Source organism: Haliaeetus leucocephalus, unplaced genomic scaffold (assembly GCF_000737465.1).
Source record: "Haliaeetus leucocephalus isolate CR32 unplaced genomic scaffold, Haliaeetus_leucocephalus-4.0 Scaffold656, whole genome shotgun sequence".
Lineage (NCBI taxonomy): Eukaryota > Metazoa > Chordata > Aves > Accipitriformes > Accipitridae > Haliaeetus > Haliaeetus leucocephalus.
Window position 1 is genome coordinate 7,398,620 of NW_010973092.1, and position 15,343 is coordinate 7,413,962.

Consider the following 15,343-nt stretch of genomic DNA (forward strand, 5'->3'; position numbering starts at 1 on the left):
ATTGTATTCCATGGAAGTGGGAAGAGAAAATAATATCTAACGTGTTAAAAAAGACAGATTTTTGGGTTTGAGTGAGAAGAATCAAGGAAAATCTTATGCTGATAAGTTAACAGAATTTTTTTTGGAGGTGACAGAACAAACTAAGTATTTATGAAGGGGTTTCACTATCTGCAACATTTGATTTCACCCCAAATGAGAGGCTGTGTTTTATTTTAGGTCATTTAATCCAAATTTAGTTTTTAATAACACTCCCATCTTGCGGTTCCAAAATAAAAACAAATCTATAGATAATGTTGAATTGAAATGTACCACAAATTCCTAAACAATATTTTTGAGGGGCTAAATAGTGAATTAAAATATTTCAACAGCAGAGAAATAAATCAACTTTTTCCCATTCATTGCAAATCATTCCCTGGGTTTGCCAGGAAACATCAGAAATTATGCACTTCTATCTTCAGAGAAGCTAGTTTTAGGAACAGGTTCTGTAGCAGTTGTTTTTGCCCCATCTGCTTTCAGGAAAGGAGAGTCGGTATTGTCATTTCCACGGTTAGATGAAAATGTTTATGCACGCAGGGAGGGTGGGAGCGAGGCAGGAGCCGGCGGTCCTGCATCTGAGCCAGAGTCAGCGGCTGGTTAGCCCTGACCCGGAGCATCGCTGGGCACACAGCACTCACGACGATCTTGTCATAATAGGCTGCTCAAAATTTCTTGTGAGGAGAATTTTATGGAGGAGACAGTAGGACCTCAGAGGGGGAAGGAGTACGGCTGGAAGATCGCCAGGTAGGCACTGCCTTCTCAGGTGGATAGAAGCTTGTGCTCCACAGACGGCTACCAATACTGGCCGTTCTTCTGACCCTAATTATAACCCTGATGCTAGGCTTAAGGCCAAAGGAATACTCTTAGCTATTAGAAAGTGTAGTCCCCCTTTCCCCACCCGTGTTTGTACATGGGAAGTGAATAGGTGATTCTTTTTGTCCCAGAAAGATGAACGTTTGGAGGATGTCCCACTCCTGCTCGAGCTCTGTCCAGCACCAAGTGAAAAAATATTCCTTTCTAGGTTTGTTTTTCTTCTGTTTTTTTAATCTGCCCCCACGGCAAATGAGTGAAGTGAACTGGAGAGACAAGTCCAAATTAGTAACAGGCTGCAAGCGTGCCCACGGGCAGCAAACGCCCGCGGGGATGGGGGAAGGAATGTCAGCCAGTGGACGCAGGAGCCCAGCTCCCAGGGAGAAGTTGCCCTCCTGGGTGCAGGCAGGGGGGTGTGAGATCAACACCTCCTCCCTGCTGGGAGTCTTGTGCTTCAGTCTTGCTCTGGCCCCGCTTTTCACCCATTTGCTTCACTGGGTTGTAGGGCTGATGGGTGGGAAGTAAACCTAATGAGGAATGTAACTGTCAGATACTTTGTGAAGAAGACTACTCCAACGCCTCCAAATATATGCAGTTTCTTCTGTCTCTGTAGCTCTCTGGACACTTTCTCACTTAATTGCTCCTCTCTGGCAGGTACAGGGCCCCCCTGTAGAGACAAATGATTTACTGACTCATGTGACTTGTATTTAATATGTAAGTTCAGACTGTAGCCTCAGCTCCATCACCTTGGCAGTGCTCCAGCAATGCAAGGGGGAGATACAGCTGATCTAAAGAGTTAAATAGATGTCTTCTTGCATAAATAAGCAGAAAGCTGGAAGGGACTGTCCAGGCCAGTTTGCAATCCAATAAATCTGAATGTCAATATCACAAAAAGCTGGTTCTGAGCAGCACAAATCACAACAGCCCGATAGCCTAGGATGACAGGCAGAGGGATGGAAAGGGTGTAAAGATGACCCAAGTATCACTGTAGAACCACTTTCCCATTCAAGATGTCTTACAACAAAATGCAGTGCTTTTTTATCAGGAACTTCACCTCCAGTTGCCTCCCTGCTTCAGACCTGACTCTTCAGAATTAGGAAGAATGGGTAGCTCTGGTGCAATTGTACTAATGGGGAAATCCTGTAGACTTGCAAAGTGAATAGTGGCCTGTTCATTCTGAACAATCCCACAGCAGGACGTAGATCATTAGATGAGGAAGGTGGCTCCAGAGGACTTTTGGAAAGATTATACATGTGCCCTCTTGACAAAAACTAGCAGAGACACATTCTAGAAACCCAGTCTAGATGGGAAAAACAGCACCAGCACTTGGTCATATCGCTTTTAGGAGATGGCAATGGGATACAAGCATCGTTCATGTTATTTTATTGTGAAACCTGCATCTGAGCTGTGGCATTGCTTTATTCTGCTTTTCTCTTGAAAGACCAGGCAAACACCAGGCTGCTGTCAGACTGCCACGGGCTGGCGTGATACATCTCCAGCACGTCTGTGCGTCTGACTGCAGGGAACTGCGCTTCCAAATCTACCCATAAAACCGCCGTGGCTGCTGCCGTCGTGACCGACAGCAGCAGTGCACACTGGCTCGGAGCTGAGGAGGCTTCTGGGACAGACATTGCCCTGACTCGAGTGATTCATGCCTGAATAATGTCCTTTCACTTCCAGAGAGAGCCAGTGTGACAGGCGCATGCTCTATCTGTTCTGACAGGGAACCTCTACATCAGCTGTGCAAGGGAATTTGTGCAGATCGGGGGCTCCAGTTTCATTCGAAATGTGACAGGGCTGTGTAAATAAATAATCCCAATCTACATAATTATCTCTTTTTCGGAAAGTCATCACATAAATTGGGCTGATATCAAGGGATGCTGCATGTGGAATTCAGGCATCCAAAGCTGGGTTCTTCCTGGCCTCGCTGCCTGGGCTCTTTGAGAAGGGGTACGATTTTGTGCGCTCTTAAACATCACAGATTTTCTTCTGAGGAAGATCAAATGCTTGTATCATTTTCACCAGAAAAATGCCATCAACGGCAGACTTCCAGTGGTGATTGAAAGTGTGAATTCTCATGCAAACTGATTCTTTTGCATACAGTCATCTGGGAACCGGGCCTTTGATTTTCATTTATTATTCTCCCTGGCAGCATGTTCAGTCAGTATGCAGATTTCCTTCTTCATTCAATTTTCAGTGGGCAGGAAGACTACAATTAGTTGTATTATCATCAGTGTGAATAAAAGGGAAACACTGAGCTGGATCTTTATGAGGCTGCAGTTGCAGTGGAAAGATGCAGATTCATTACACACTAGTAAGGTATGAAAAAAAGCTTCAGGCTAACTGAATTCAGCTCCTTGTCATCTTCCTCCTTTGAGGAACTTTTTGTCTTTTGCTGTTATTCCAGATCTTCTCCCTAAGTCAGCCGAGATAGGGAAGTCACTGGATGGAAGAGAGTTGCATCTTGAAAGACTGACAAGGACAAATAAATTAACACAGGTGAAAGCTGGCTGGAGAAGCAGCCAAAAGGCACGCTGAGGAGAGATAATTGCAAGTTAGGCTTAAGTGTGTTTTCAACGATGCCTCCCATCTGAGCATGGCTGATGTGGGACCTACATGCTGAAGTACACAGCTAAGAAGCTGGTTGTGCTCTAAGACAGGAGATAAACACACCGGGCAAGAGGATACTCTTCTCTTTCACCAAGAGGATGAATATATTCATTTTACAAGTAGTTTTTTTAGGGATGGGGTAAGGAATTACATTTTCTTTTCTCAGGAACTTAGTTTGGAGGGTTGAATTAGCTGTGTTGAGAGGATGTTTCAGATCAGCGGAGTCTGTCTATGTGCTCCCTTGCATGCTATCAAAGGTAATTTAGGTGTTAAGTGTACTTGTTTTGCTCTGAAGCTGTTGGAATCTCTAAGCCACACATTCACATGCTGGAACTGATTCTGACACTTCCCTGGGTTAGAAAAAAATGTAATTTCCCTCATTTATAAGAAGAATGGGGATTTGGGAGTTGACCGTAGTGTTGTGCTATGCTTATGTTTCCATGCTGTTAATAAATCAGTGAGAAAAAGAAATTAGACAGACATTTTCTGTTGCCCTTATGCTGGAACATTATTAATTCACCAGGAAAAACTCATTTGGGAGAACCTGGTAACTTCTTCAACTTCATATGTTGACACTTCCATGGCTTAGTAAGTCCTCTGGCAGCAGCATGCTATGACTCTTCATATTGTTGAGGATTCCCAAGGTGCAGATTAGCTGAGTCTCTTATCCCTTGCATGAGGCCACAGGGATGCAGCATAACTTCACAGAAATCATAGTAAAGAAAACTGTTGTTACACAAGCAACCAAACACAGGAGTCGAACATCTTGTGTGGCTTCTCTGAAGACTAATGAGGAATATCTAAGGGCTGCATGCTCAGTAACCCCACTGCAACCCAGCTCCTCCCAGAATATCCCTGTCTTCCTGGTTTTGCAAAACACATCGGGATGCCCACAGCTCTGAGACTGTGCCACTGTCTAAGATTGGGTTGAAACGCATAGGGCAGACACACACACACACGCACGGAGCATGACTGCGTAACTAATTTCCCTAGGAAACCAGGCAAGATGAGAAAGCTTGCTTCCAGTGGGAAAATGCTGTAGTGGGCCATGTGTGCTTTGACTTCCAGCTGCCCTCGTTATATGGACTTCTCTCTTTCTCCTCATCAGGATGCTCTCCCAAGCTCTCTTTTGTTTCTCCTCTTCTCCTTCTACATTTTGGCCTCTATTGCAATTTCCTGGTGTGATGCTTATTACACTAATGAATTCAGGGAGTCACATGGCTGGTAGCAGGTATGGACCCTCCTGTCATCACACTGCTGCTGTCCCCCCAGCCTGACAACCCTGCTGTTCTGGCTGACAGTCTGCATGCCTGACACTGGTGCTTCACCTCATTTTGGCTCTGTAATGTGTTTTTGCTACTCTCATTTGGGTGTTCTTCACCACCATCCCTGATGAATTGTGTAAAATTTGGACTGCTATCTCATTAAAGTAGAGGTTTTAATCACTAGTTTCTTCACCCCTCCCTTTTGCCTTAGCTGATAACACTGTAAGCTATTTAAGCAGTGCAATTGCAGAGCTATTTTTTGAAACTCTAGGTGTTCCAATTAATTAATGTGGATAGAAATTATACTGACTAATCACACTCAGTCCAGTGCTAGGGTATTTGAACGTATCAGGAGACCTTTCACTGTATATTTTCTATTTTAATTTCCTGTTTGGATATGTAACAGGCCCCAGATCAAGTCTCTGAAGGTGGGTCCTAGAGAAGCCTGCATGTCTGGGTGCCTGTTATGTTTAACCTGTTCTTCTGGCCCATGGAGGAATTGAATTTCTACTCCACAGCTGATGGGGGAAGAACCCGATTTCACTCCTGATGTTTGTCCAGTCCTTCCCAGATTTGGTCACTTGCATCTTCTGTTACTCTGACATACCAAATAATTTCCTGAGAGTAAGTTTATAAGTAAGTAAATAAGATGGGGCATTTTTTTCATCCGATTCCTTTGACCAGGGCACGCCAAGTCTCATGATGAAGTGGTGTGAGCAATCCCTCCCTTTCATTACTGAATTTGTCCAAGATAGAGCATGTCATCAGCACTGATCCATGGCATCTGCACTCTCTCATCTACACTTGCTGTTTTCCATTTCTCCTGAGTTAAGGTGCGCATGAGGTTCTTGCAGATGGGGAATATTTTGCTGGGAGAGGCTTTTTCCTCTCACAGTGCTGTGTGAATGCTGGCCAATGATCAAACCTCTCGTGCAGAGAAGTGCAAATACTTTCTCTTTTCAGAGACCAGAGACATAAAGGGAACACCAGACAGCAATTTACTAAGCCAGTGGCTGAAAGAAAGAAGTTCAGGATTCTCCAGTGTTGAAAAATTTAGACCTGTACTCATGCACATGTGCATCTTCTAATGCCATGGTCCTGGTCCTGGTCCTGTTCGCTCCCTCGTCCCCATCCCATCTTCCACATCTCCATCTTCAGTCTCCTCCCTGCTGCCAATCCACTGTCCCTAAGTTCATCAGAGCTGTTGCAGCAGCAGGGTGCTGTGTGCCAGGAAAGATTATTCTTGACTGGTTGCCAAGTCTCTTGCTCTTGCTCTGGCATGCAGATAAAATGTTAATAGGGCCAAATGTATTTGACACGAAGGGTGAAACTGCATGTTCCAGGCACGGAGCCTCTTGCCATCCATTTAGCAGAGGCACAGGCTGGAGCCTTCCAGTTAATTTTTGCTTGCTAAAGGGGAGCCGACCAGGGACTTTCAGGTTTGACGGAACCCGGACAAGGATTACACCTGCCTTGTGGCTTAAGCAATGCCACCTTCTTGCTGATGGGTACATAAAGAGAAAAATTTTCTAAGGCCAAGTCTGGAATTCTTCTTTTGCTGGAGGATTATGATGTGAGGGTGGGAAGATCTCAGTGAGAGCATCGCAGTAGATTAAAACGCGGTCTGTGTTCAACTCTGATCATTGCCGCAAGTGATGAGTCTTCCCAGCAGGATGAGTGTTGGCTGAGGTCAGTCAGCCCAAGTGCAGGAGGACACGTCAGTATTCACCATTTCTCACAGCATAGTTTGGGGCAGGGAGAAGCTACTGCTCAGGTTCAGCCAGCCAAGTCCCTCCAGGTCTTGCCAAAGAAGAAAGTCAGAACTTAGTACAAAAGATGTGGCTAGCAGAACAGGAGGGGACCTTTCTTAATTAAGCCCTTATGAGACAATATCTCTGTGCACCTCTACTGATAGGATGGGTTTGCTTCAGTTTTTGCTCTTAAGGGGAATTCCAGCCTGAAACTCCTCCTGGGTGAAAATTGTTTCATTTTAAAGTCCATAATGGAGAACTTCCTCTGTAAATTCCAGAGGAGGATTATATCTTGCCTCTGGCAACTTCGTTTGTTTAGTCAGGAATGGTCTCACTCAAACCGCAGAAGCAGATACATATGGAGAGGGCATATAAACAAGTTGCTGCCATTTGAGCAAGGAAAGTCAGGGAGGGCTGAACTGACCTGATTATCTACCTTCGCAGCTTCTAGTAGAAGCTAGCTTATCTAGCTTCACAGTGGTATCATAGCGTCATCATTCATGCGGAGTATTGGCTTCCACTGGTGTAAAGGAAGGAGGAATCAAAGCCCCAAGATGTGGGGCTGATTAGAGCTGGACAGAAGTACGCTATGACATGTCTACTTGGAGCCATGTCCTACAGGCATGGTGACGCCAGATGACCAAAGCTGTGATCAGGTGCAGAAACACAAGCCCAGTAACATTATTTTTTCTGCAGAGTAGCAGATAATTTTGCTCCACAGAAGCACACACTTGACCAGTTTTCATTGATAATTATTATGCTTTTGAGGGAAGGGTATTTTTAATGGGGAAGTGTGTGTTTCTTCAGACTATGCAGTTTCTCTCTTCCTTCCCTCTCCCTCCACAGTATGCAATAAACTCATCATAAGATTTTTTTAATAAACCTTCATGGTGATTTCCCCGAGTACTTTATTTAGCTGGAAATTACTCTAAGGGCTGGACCCTGTATACGCTAGAATTGGTGGAAAATTCCCATCTATTTCAACAAGCTGTAGGTAAGACCTGTGCTTCATTAGGGAAAAACAAGAGCTCAGATAGTGCCATAGGCTGGGAGATGATTGTTGTTCAAGCATGGGGAGGGGAGAGGCTTGGAGACTTTATTTATTATTTGCATTGTGGTCTCCCAGAGGATCTCCTGCCCTGGATCAGGCACAGTGCAATCACAAAACAAAAACTCCGAAGAGCTGTGATCTTAGCTTACAGCAGGCAGATATGCAATGATTGCGGCCTGGCTTATAATAACCGGAGCGGGTAGGAATCTTCCATGGGAATACTGTAATTGAAATATTTCTCATTTGGTTCAGGCAAGAAAGAGGCAATATTTAACATGTTAACCTATTAGCATCCACTTAAGCATTGTTAAGGGACAGTGCCAGAACTCTGAGCTCTTAAAATGCTTCCCAGGTTGCTTCTGAGCTTTCAGGACTGGTCTGAAAAGGTTGGCAGAAGTGAATCTCTAACACTTGTTGCAATTAAAAAGGGTCATCTTTCTGGGATGCAGGGAGAATTAGAATGATCTGTATGATCAGAAATGAGCTTCAGGAGGTGACGGGAAAGGCAAGTAAGAGCTGTAGGTGGCAGTAGTCTTTGTTTTAAAAATTCCTTTCCTCCCTTTTCCCCTCTGATTTATTCAGCTAAATACCACGTTTGAAGAAATTACTTGCTGAACAGGTACTAACAATACGATTTCATTACTTGAATCCTGGGAGGATGAGAAGCAGTGCTTTTGCAAGTGTGAACGTTCTGAGCCTTCTTGGGTTCCTGTGTTAAGGGTTTTATCTGCACTGTGGTTATATGATATCACATGAGTTGATGCCATCCGTCGCCCTGGGGAGCACGGCGCAAACTCTTCTGGGTTTGGAGCAGCAAAGCTGCAGTCACGGGGCTTGGCTGCTGCTGTAGTAGAGCTGCAATGTGCGTACAGGGCTGGACCCGCCAATGTGGGTGAGTGCTAGTTTGTCGCTCTTAATGCTGCCGCACATTGAACACTTACTAGTTGTCTTGCTCTGCTGCTTCTCTGGAGCCACTATATTGCTGCTTTTTAGTCTTCAAGGCCTCCTGATTCCTTGCCATGCTTTTTGCCCTGGTGACTTTTGGATCCCTTTGACGTTAAATGAATGTCTTGCTTTCAGAGGTCTTCAAGGGATTATCAGTGGAGGAAGATCTGCAGCCCACCAGTATGTCGGGAGGAAGGGCATGTTTGCTTTTGCACAGCCCCGCTCCTTGGAAGTTCTCCAGATCTGTTTTTGCTATAAAGTGTTGGGAGAAGGTGTCTGTAGGGAAGCCAATTCCCTCTAGAATCTATACAAGATTATTGCTACTTTATCACCCAGAATACATAGGTGTCATGATAATTACTTCAAAGTGTAATCACTGAGTAATCGAGAGGCAATATAATTAGTACCTGTATGCAGAATATGTAATTACTGTGTTATGTAGTGATATGGTATTTGCCAAGCATGTCTTTCTTAGTTACCAAGTAATTTAAGAGAATTTACATGCTATTTATGTCTGAGAGACAGGAAAATATCACTCAGCTGGGATCTCTGCAGAGGACTGTAAACTTTCTGCCAGCAGGATGTGAAAACTTCTCCAAGACAAGAAACATTGGAGGAATTTGCTTTCTGCTTTTCTTTTTCTTTACAATACAAAAGTTCTCTGCCTGCACAGCATTACCAGAGGAAGTGAAATCATTACTTTTTAATTAACCATGTATTCGGGATCCTTAGGAGGTGAACAGTTTTCCTTTACTGCCATGTGGGAACATGTATGGCAGCCATGAGAGTAGATTAATCTAGAAAAGAGATAAATGAAGAGAGAACCATTCATTTAATGAGAAAAAACCAAAGACAAATAGAGTTTTCAAGCTTTGAAATGTCAAAGCGAACTGCCCCATCTCCACCAGAGCCCAGGCACTGAACATCTCACCGGGGCTGCGCACATGGGACCTCGGGCAGAAGAAGTGGAGGATTCAGCTCCAGCCCGTGTGTCACCAAGTGCAAAGGTGGAAAGCGAGGCTTTACAGGATCCCCGCTGCATCGTGAGGATGCCTTTTGTCCAAAATGTCATGACCTCAAAGGGCGGTTTCAGCAAGATTTCTGCTCTACGAGTGAGAGCCGTACCGCAGCGGCAGCAGTAGGGAACGACAAAATTTATGGTTGTACCTATGCTAATGACCTGCAGTAGCAAAGCAGCCATTTGTTTCACATAGCCTCTGTTAAAGCACAGCGGCATCTTTCCCCTTTCTCTCGGTAGGAGAGCGAATGGTGTTTACTAACTGTCCTTCTTTCTGCTTTTGGAAATACCCTGCTATGGTAAACCATGGAAGGCAGCCTGTTAGAGCTGTGTCCTCATTTACACAGAGACCAGAGGGAGGGATGGGGGGGGGGGGGGGGGCGGTATCAGACAACATACATCATTGAGGTAGCTCTTTCCATCACTGCGCTTGGCCTTAATTACATTATATCGCCCTCTCAAGAGAAATCTCCGACTCTTCGGGCTTTTGTAAAGTAATACTTTATCTTCTTTTTCATTAAATAGTAAATACCTGTTAGGGCAATTTAACACTCTGCTTTTCCTTCACCTTGTAATGAAGTTGTGCTCCTGCACATTCTGAGTATAAATAGACCGAGGTTTTGGCATATTAGCTGTTGAGAACTTGAGGGCTTCACCTAACCAGAAAAATTAATCCCCCAAAACCAAATAGCAGTTAGATTCTCTTCTGATAGCTTTTATTTTTGTTTTGCAGCATTCACTTTTGGGTGAGTTGCTCTTTTTTAATGATACCTTGCAGCCAATGCTAAAAAAGGTAAACCACAGCCACCACATTTTCTGCAAAATGAACTTGGCTAATCCTTTGCATTCAAACAAGCCCTCACCTCTCTATTGATAAATACAGCTTATGCTCTAGTCCCAGTGAATGCAAATACTGTTTGCAGAAATAGTGCTGTCCTGGCTACTTCTCATTATCATGTTTTTATTGCCAGAGATCCTGGAGCTTTTTAGTAGCTACCAAATCAATAATGCTGTGGCATTCATACATTTCTCAATGCTGCTGTGCATGGTTCGGCATGAAAGTGTGTGTTTCTCAGGGGCTATGCTTGATACTGATACTTGTGTACTCATATAATCCTTTTTGTCTATAGTTTACAGATCTTAATTAAGATTTACAATGCTACTGTGAAGTGGATCCTTATGTCTGGGCAAACTGAGATGGCCAGGTGTTAGAGGGGAGAATTTCAGAAGAGCTCAGGCTTTTCGTCAAAAGCATTCGGCTCCCAAAGCAAGGAACTCCTTGGCAGCCAGGCTGCTTTGCAGGGAAAAACTGCCTTTCTCTGAAGTCAGTGCTGGAGCCAGGGACTGCAACCCAGGAGTCCCAACACCCACCTTTGGTGACATTCCCTTCTCCTCTTGTTCCATTTCTGGGACATTTCCTAAAAATATTTTATTTTAGAGAATCTGTTGCACCCAAGCCTGTAACTTCCCTCCTCCTCTCAAATCTGGGGAGGTTTCCCTTACAGACTTTAAAAATAACTAAATAGTTATTTACTAAACAGCAAAAATAACTAAACAAATACAATCAATTTGATTCACTCTGGCTTCCGGAAACACTATGTTGGAGACAAGGAGGCTTCCAATTTCCTACATGAGTCACCATGTTCTTGGATTCAACCTGTCAAACTGTATCAGCAAATCTTATTATATAATGTAATATAACAAGACATAACTGCCTGTGTTTAACCTAGAAAAGATTAAAAAACATGACCTATCACGGTCATTGGGCTGTCCTGGCAAAATTGTCATTCTCTTTTCCATCCAGCTGCCCACCCCTTCTGTCCTCCCCAACCTGGTATGCTGGAAGAAAATGTGTCGGTTTTAGGAACAAAGATCTGAGCCGGTCTGTTAATAGGGAAGCAAATCCTGCTTGTGCAACTTCTCTGTTTTGGAGGCTGACTGCTCTAAGGTCATGTCCAGGTTTTTATGTTTTATAATTATGCAGAACCAATTTCCCCTGGTTGAAAACTGATGCACTAACTGTGGCATGCGTGGGAAGACTTTTGAACTGCTAGTGCTCCCTTGTTCTCAGCTCACATACGAAGTAGAAGAAAAAGGGATGTGAAGAGGTGATGAAAAGTCATCCTCCTTTTCTTCTTCAGCTGCACAGAATGAGGGGAGTTGGAGTCTTTTAGCTCCGTTTCTGGGTCTTGCATTTGCCTGGCGCAAGGCACAATCCGGGAGCAGCCAGGGAAATTGCTGGGAGGGGTTGAACAGAGACATACTACAGCAATATTCTCCTTTCTCCTTAGCTCTGGCCTCTGGGGATGCAGAAGAGGCTCCTTGCCAGTGTTACAGAGAGCCCTGCAGCAGGGCGGGGGAGCAAAAAGAGGTGTGCGAGTGTCGGTGACTTCGGTATGGGGACATGCAGCCACATCTGCTCTGCCCGAGGCCACCTCCCAGCTGGCCTTGATCCTGGGACAAGGAGGAGACAGCCATCGGTGTTCATTATTCCCCTTGTAGCTTGGGATCTGCATCCCTCTACCCAAAAACCCTACTGCAAAAGGATCATCCGTTCACTTGAGCAGTTCAGTTGTGGGGCTTTTTACTGATTGATGGCTGGTGCAAACCAGGAGCGTTTCCTAGTGGTTTTGAGAGAGGAAAGCTGTGAACAAGGTGCAGCTCCCAGAGCCCTGGCGGTTTCCTTTTGCTGTCGTGAGCCTGGCTGCTGGGGCTGCGTGTGTTCACACAGCGTCTGAGGATGTGGGAATGGTGGGAGGAACGGGTTTCAGTCTCTGGGCTTTCTCATTTCCCCTTGGAGACTTCCCCCTTTTCTCTCCCAGGACCCAGTGAGCAGCAGCCCAGGAACAAATTTAGTTTAGCACCCACTGGATTTTTTGTGTCTTAGGTGTTGGCTTCAGCAGTGAAAAACATCACATTTGTTTGAGGGGCAGAGATTAAGCAGGAGAAAGAGGAGAGGAGCAAGGCTTAAGTTTTAAGGGTGATTGGGAAAACTGTGCCTGAGGAATCACAGTCCAAGGGACAAATGTTACTGAGCAGCAGGGGCATTAGTGAAATGCATGATCTGGCAGGGCTAGAAGGGAATCAATGGAAGGAGCTTGTCCAGGCTTCTTTTAAGCAAACATTACAATGATGCACCTCTCCGCAAAGCTATTATGGAGAAATGTCTTAGGGGAGGAGATTTTAATGTCTTTCAGCATGAGGTAAATGATCCCATGCTGACAGAGGCTGGCACCCTCTCTGTGCCAGCATCCTCCAGGAGCAGCCAGTCCCTGAGCAAAGCCATAGCTAGTCCTTTATGAGACGCAGCAAGGAAGCTGGCATTAATACTGCTTTGCTACCGGTTACATTTAAAAAAAAAAAATCCAAAACTACCAAACAAGCCCCAAGAACAACAGAAGCAGCAAAATCCTCAAGCTGTGCTGGAACAGAAAGTAATTAAGAAATATTTCATATCTCCAAGCGGCCCTGAAATTTTTATTCCTGTGCATGAAGCTCCGTAGGCTCCTCACGGGCGGCTGCTGCTGCTGCTGCATTTCAGTGCAATAAATCCTGTTGCCTTTGGAGCCTGACAGCCAGTCCGGGATGTGATCAGAAAACCAACGGGCGCTCTCTGTAAGGTTTAGTCCTTGCCTGCATCGAGTCTGCTTATATCAACCAAGCCAGGGTGTGCTCCAGCAGCAAACCAGTAAGGCAAAACGCTGACCTTTCTTGAGGTGATAAAGATCAGAAAAGGTGGGAGCGGGGTGAAAAGGAGGGATGGAGAGAGTGGGAATTTGGACAAATGAGCTCCCAACTGCAATGTTCCCATCCCAGACCCAAGAGACTCACTCAGCCTAAGTCCAGCCCTGTGACAATTTATGGTCCTGTCAAGGTTGACAGGTCCAGAATTGAACTTATCTGGAAATAAATAACAGTATGCTTTAATCTCACTGCCAGTGAGCTGTCTCGGTGCCTCCCCCAGTGCGGTGCAGTCTGGTGGGACGTGGCTCGGGGCTGTGCCTGGTGCAGGGCTGTGGGAACCAGGGGTCGGGGTCCCTGGGTGTACCTTGTAAAGCAGCGGCGAGTGGCTGTCATGTCACCCCACCTGGGTAAGCTTAGCTGAGACCAAATGTCCTGCACTGTTGACAGCTGCTCTGCGAGGGAGACGGAGAAGCGAGCAGTCTGTTTTTCTTTCTCCTACTGTTAATCATAAAAGAAAGCATTTCTAAAACTGTGACCCAAATGTTTCTAAAACCATTAACTGCAAGAAAACCTCTAGTTATACCTTTGAATTTAGTTTGTTGTCTACAGGCTTAATTCTTCCAGGTCTCAATCCTGGGGAATCCTATTAGCCTCCTTCCTCCCATCAATCTTATTCTTCACAAAATCCAGAGAGCCACTGGGCTCATCCTACACCATCTTAAAGAAGCCCAACAGAGCAGTCTATACAGCTAGCAGCCAGAGCAGTAACAGTTATTAGCAGCTAAACCCTTTGGTAGCGCACACACAGGGCAGGGAAAAGACTTCTCTGGTTCCTCACCCTGCAGGTGATGGGGACGTGACTGTCTCCCTCTGAGCCAGGCAGCCTCCACCAAGCTCTTGGTCATGAGTCAGCTTGCAGGTTGTGAGTTCAACTTTCTTGCTTTTCCTCACATTTGCCATCAGGTGAAGCAGGATGGATAAGGATGTTTTGGTGGGGAGGTGACTCTGTCCACTTTTTTGTGTTTCAGAAGAAAAGTTATGATTCCCTATTGCTTTTGGATAAGAGCAAACAAAAACTTCATGATTTTTAAACAAAGGCTTCATTTTGACTGCAGCTTTATACTCTTTTTTTTTTCCAGCTTTCATTTCTGTAGCCTAGTTTAACTAAAATTTTCAAAAGGAAAAGTAATTTTAAATTGAAACACCCATCTTTTTTATTTAGAGCGAATCAAATGACAAGTTTAAGTTCACTAATTATATTTTTTTACTAGGGAAACTTTGTCAAAACTGAAAGTTTTTCTTTAAGCGCTTCCCTGAGTCTCAAAGACTCTGTATTTTTTTTTTCTAAGAATGTTGAACTGCAGGTTGCCCATGTACATTCACTCTGTGGATTATTTTGTTCCTCTTCAAGTGTCCATAGCGTAAATGAAGCAATTTGTTGGACCTTGAAAGTTTTCTCAGGAGGTTTTCCCTTGAAGAACATAGAGGAAAACAAAAGCCCCAAAACCTTGTGGGAGGTACCAATTGAAGGGTGCTTCTCCCGTGCATGCTGAAACCTCAGCTTCTTACTGCTATCCCAGCTGCATTGCCTAAACTGACATGGTCAGAACTCCCTTGGGGAATGCAGGCAGCTGCCATGCTTAAAGTCTTCTCCTTTCTATCCCCCAGAGCACTGATTCAGAGAAAACAGTTAAGTCCATCTCTTTACTGCTATTTCTTTTCCTTTCTTCTGTTTTCTTTCTCCTTTTTCTCTTTATGTTTTCTTTCCAGTCTTCCTTCCATGCATGAACTAATTGACGTCTGATCTATTCAGAGGTTTGGCCCTAAAAAGTAACCTTCAGTTAACTGCTCACATAACTTGCCTGTCACTTTTGATAACAGTCAGGACATCATTTTTGCAAGTGTTCAACAGTAAAATTACTGCTTTGCTCTTGTCAAGCAAATGAGCCCTGAGGCTTGTGTGAGAACCATTAATGATGATGCCACGGTGGGATTGGTGCACTGGGCAGCCTGCAGAAGCACTGCTTCTCAATTCACTGTGCCCCTGCCGAGCAGTTTAGGTTTAATTAACCTGCATTAATGCCTGCTGGGATAGCATTTTCCGTGCCTCCTTTTTCAGGGGGTCAAGTGGAGCTGGAGACAGCTGCTGGTGTCTCAGGTGCCCTGTGTACAT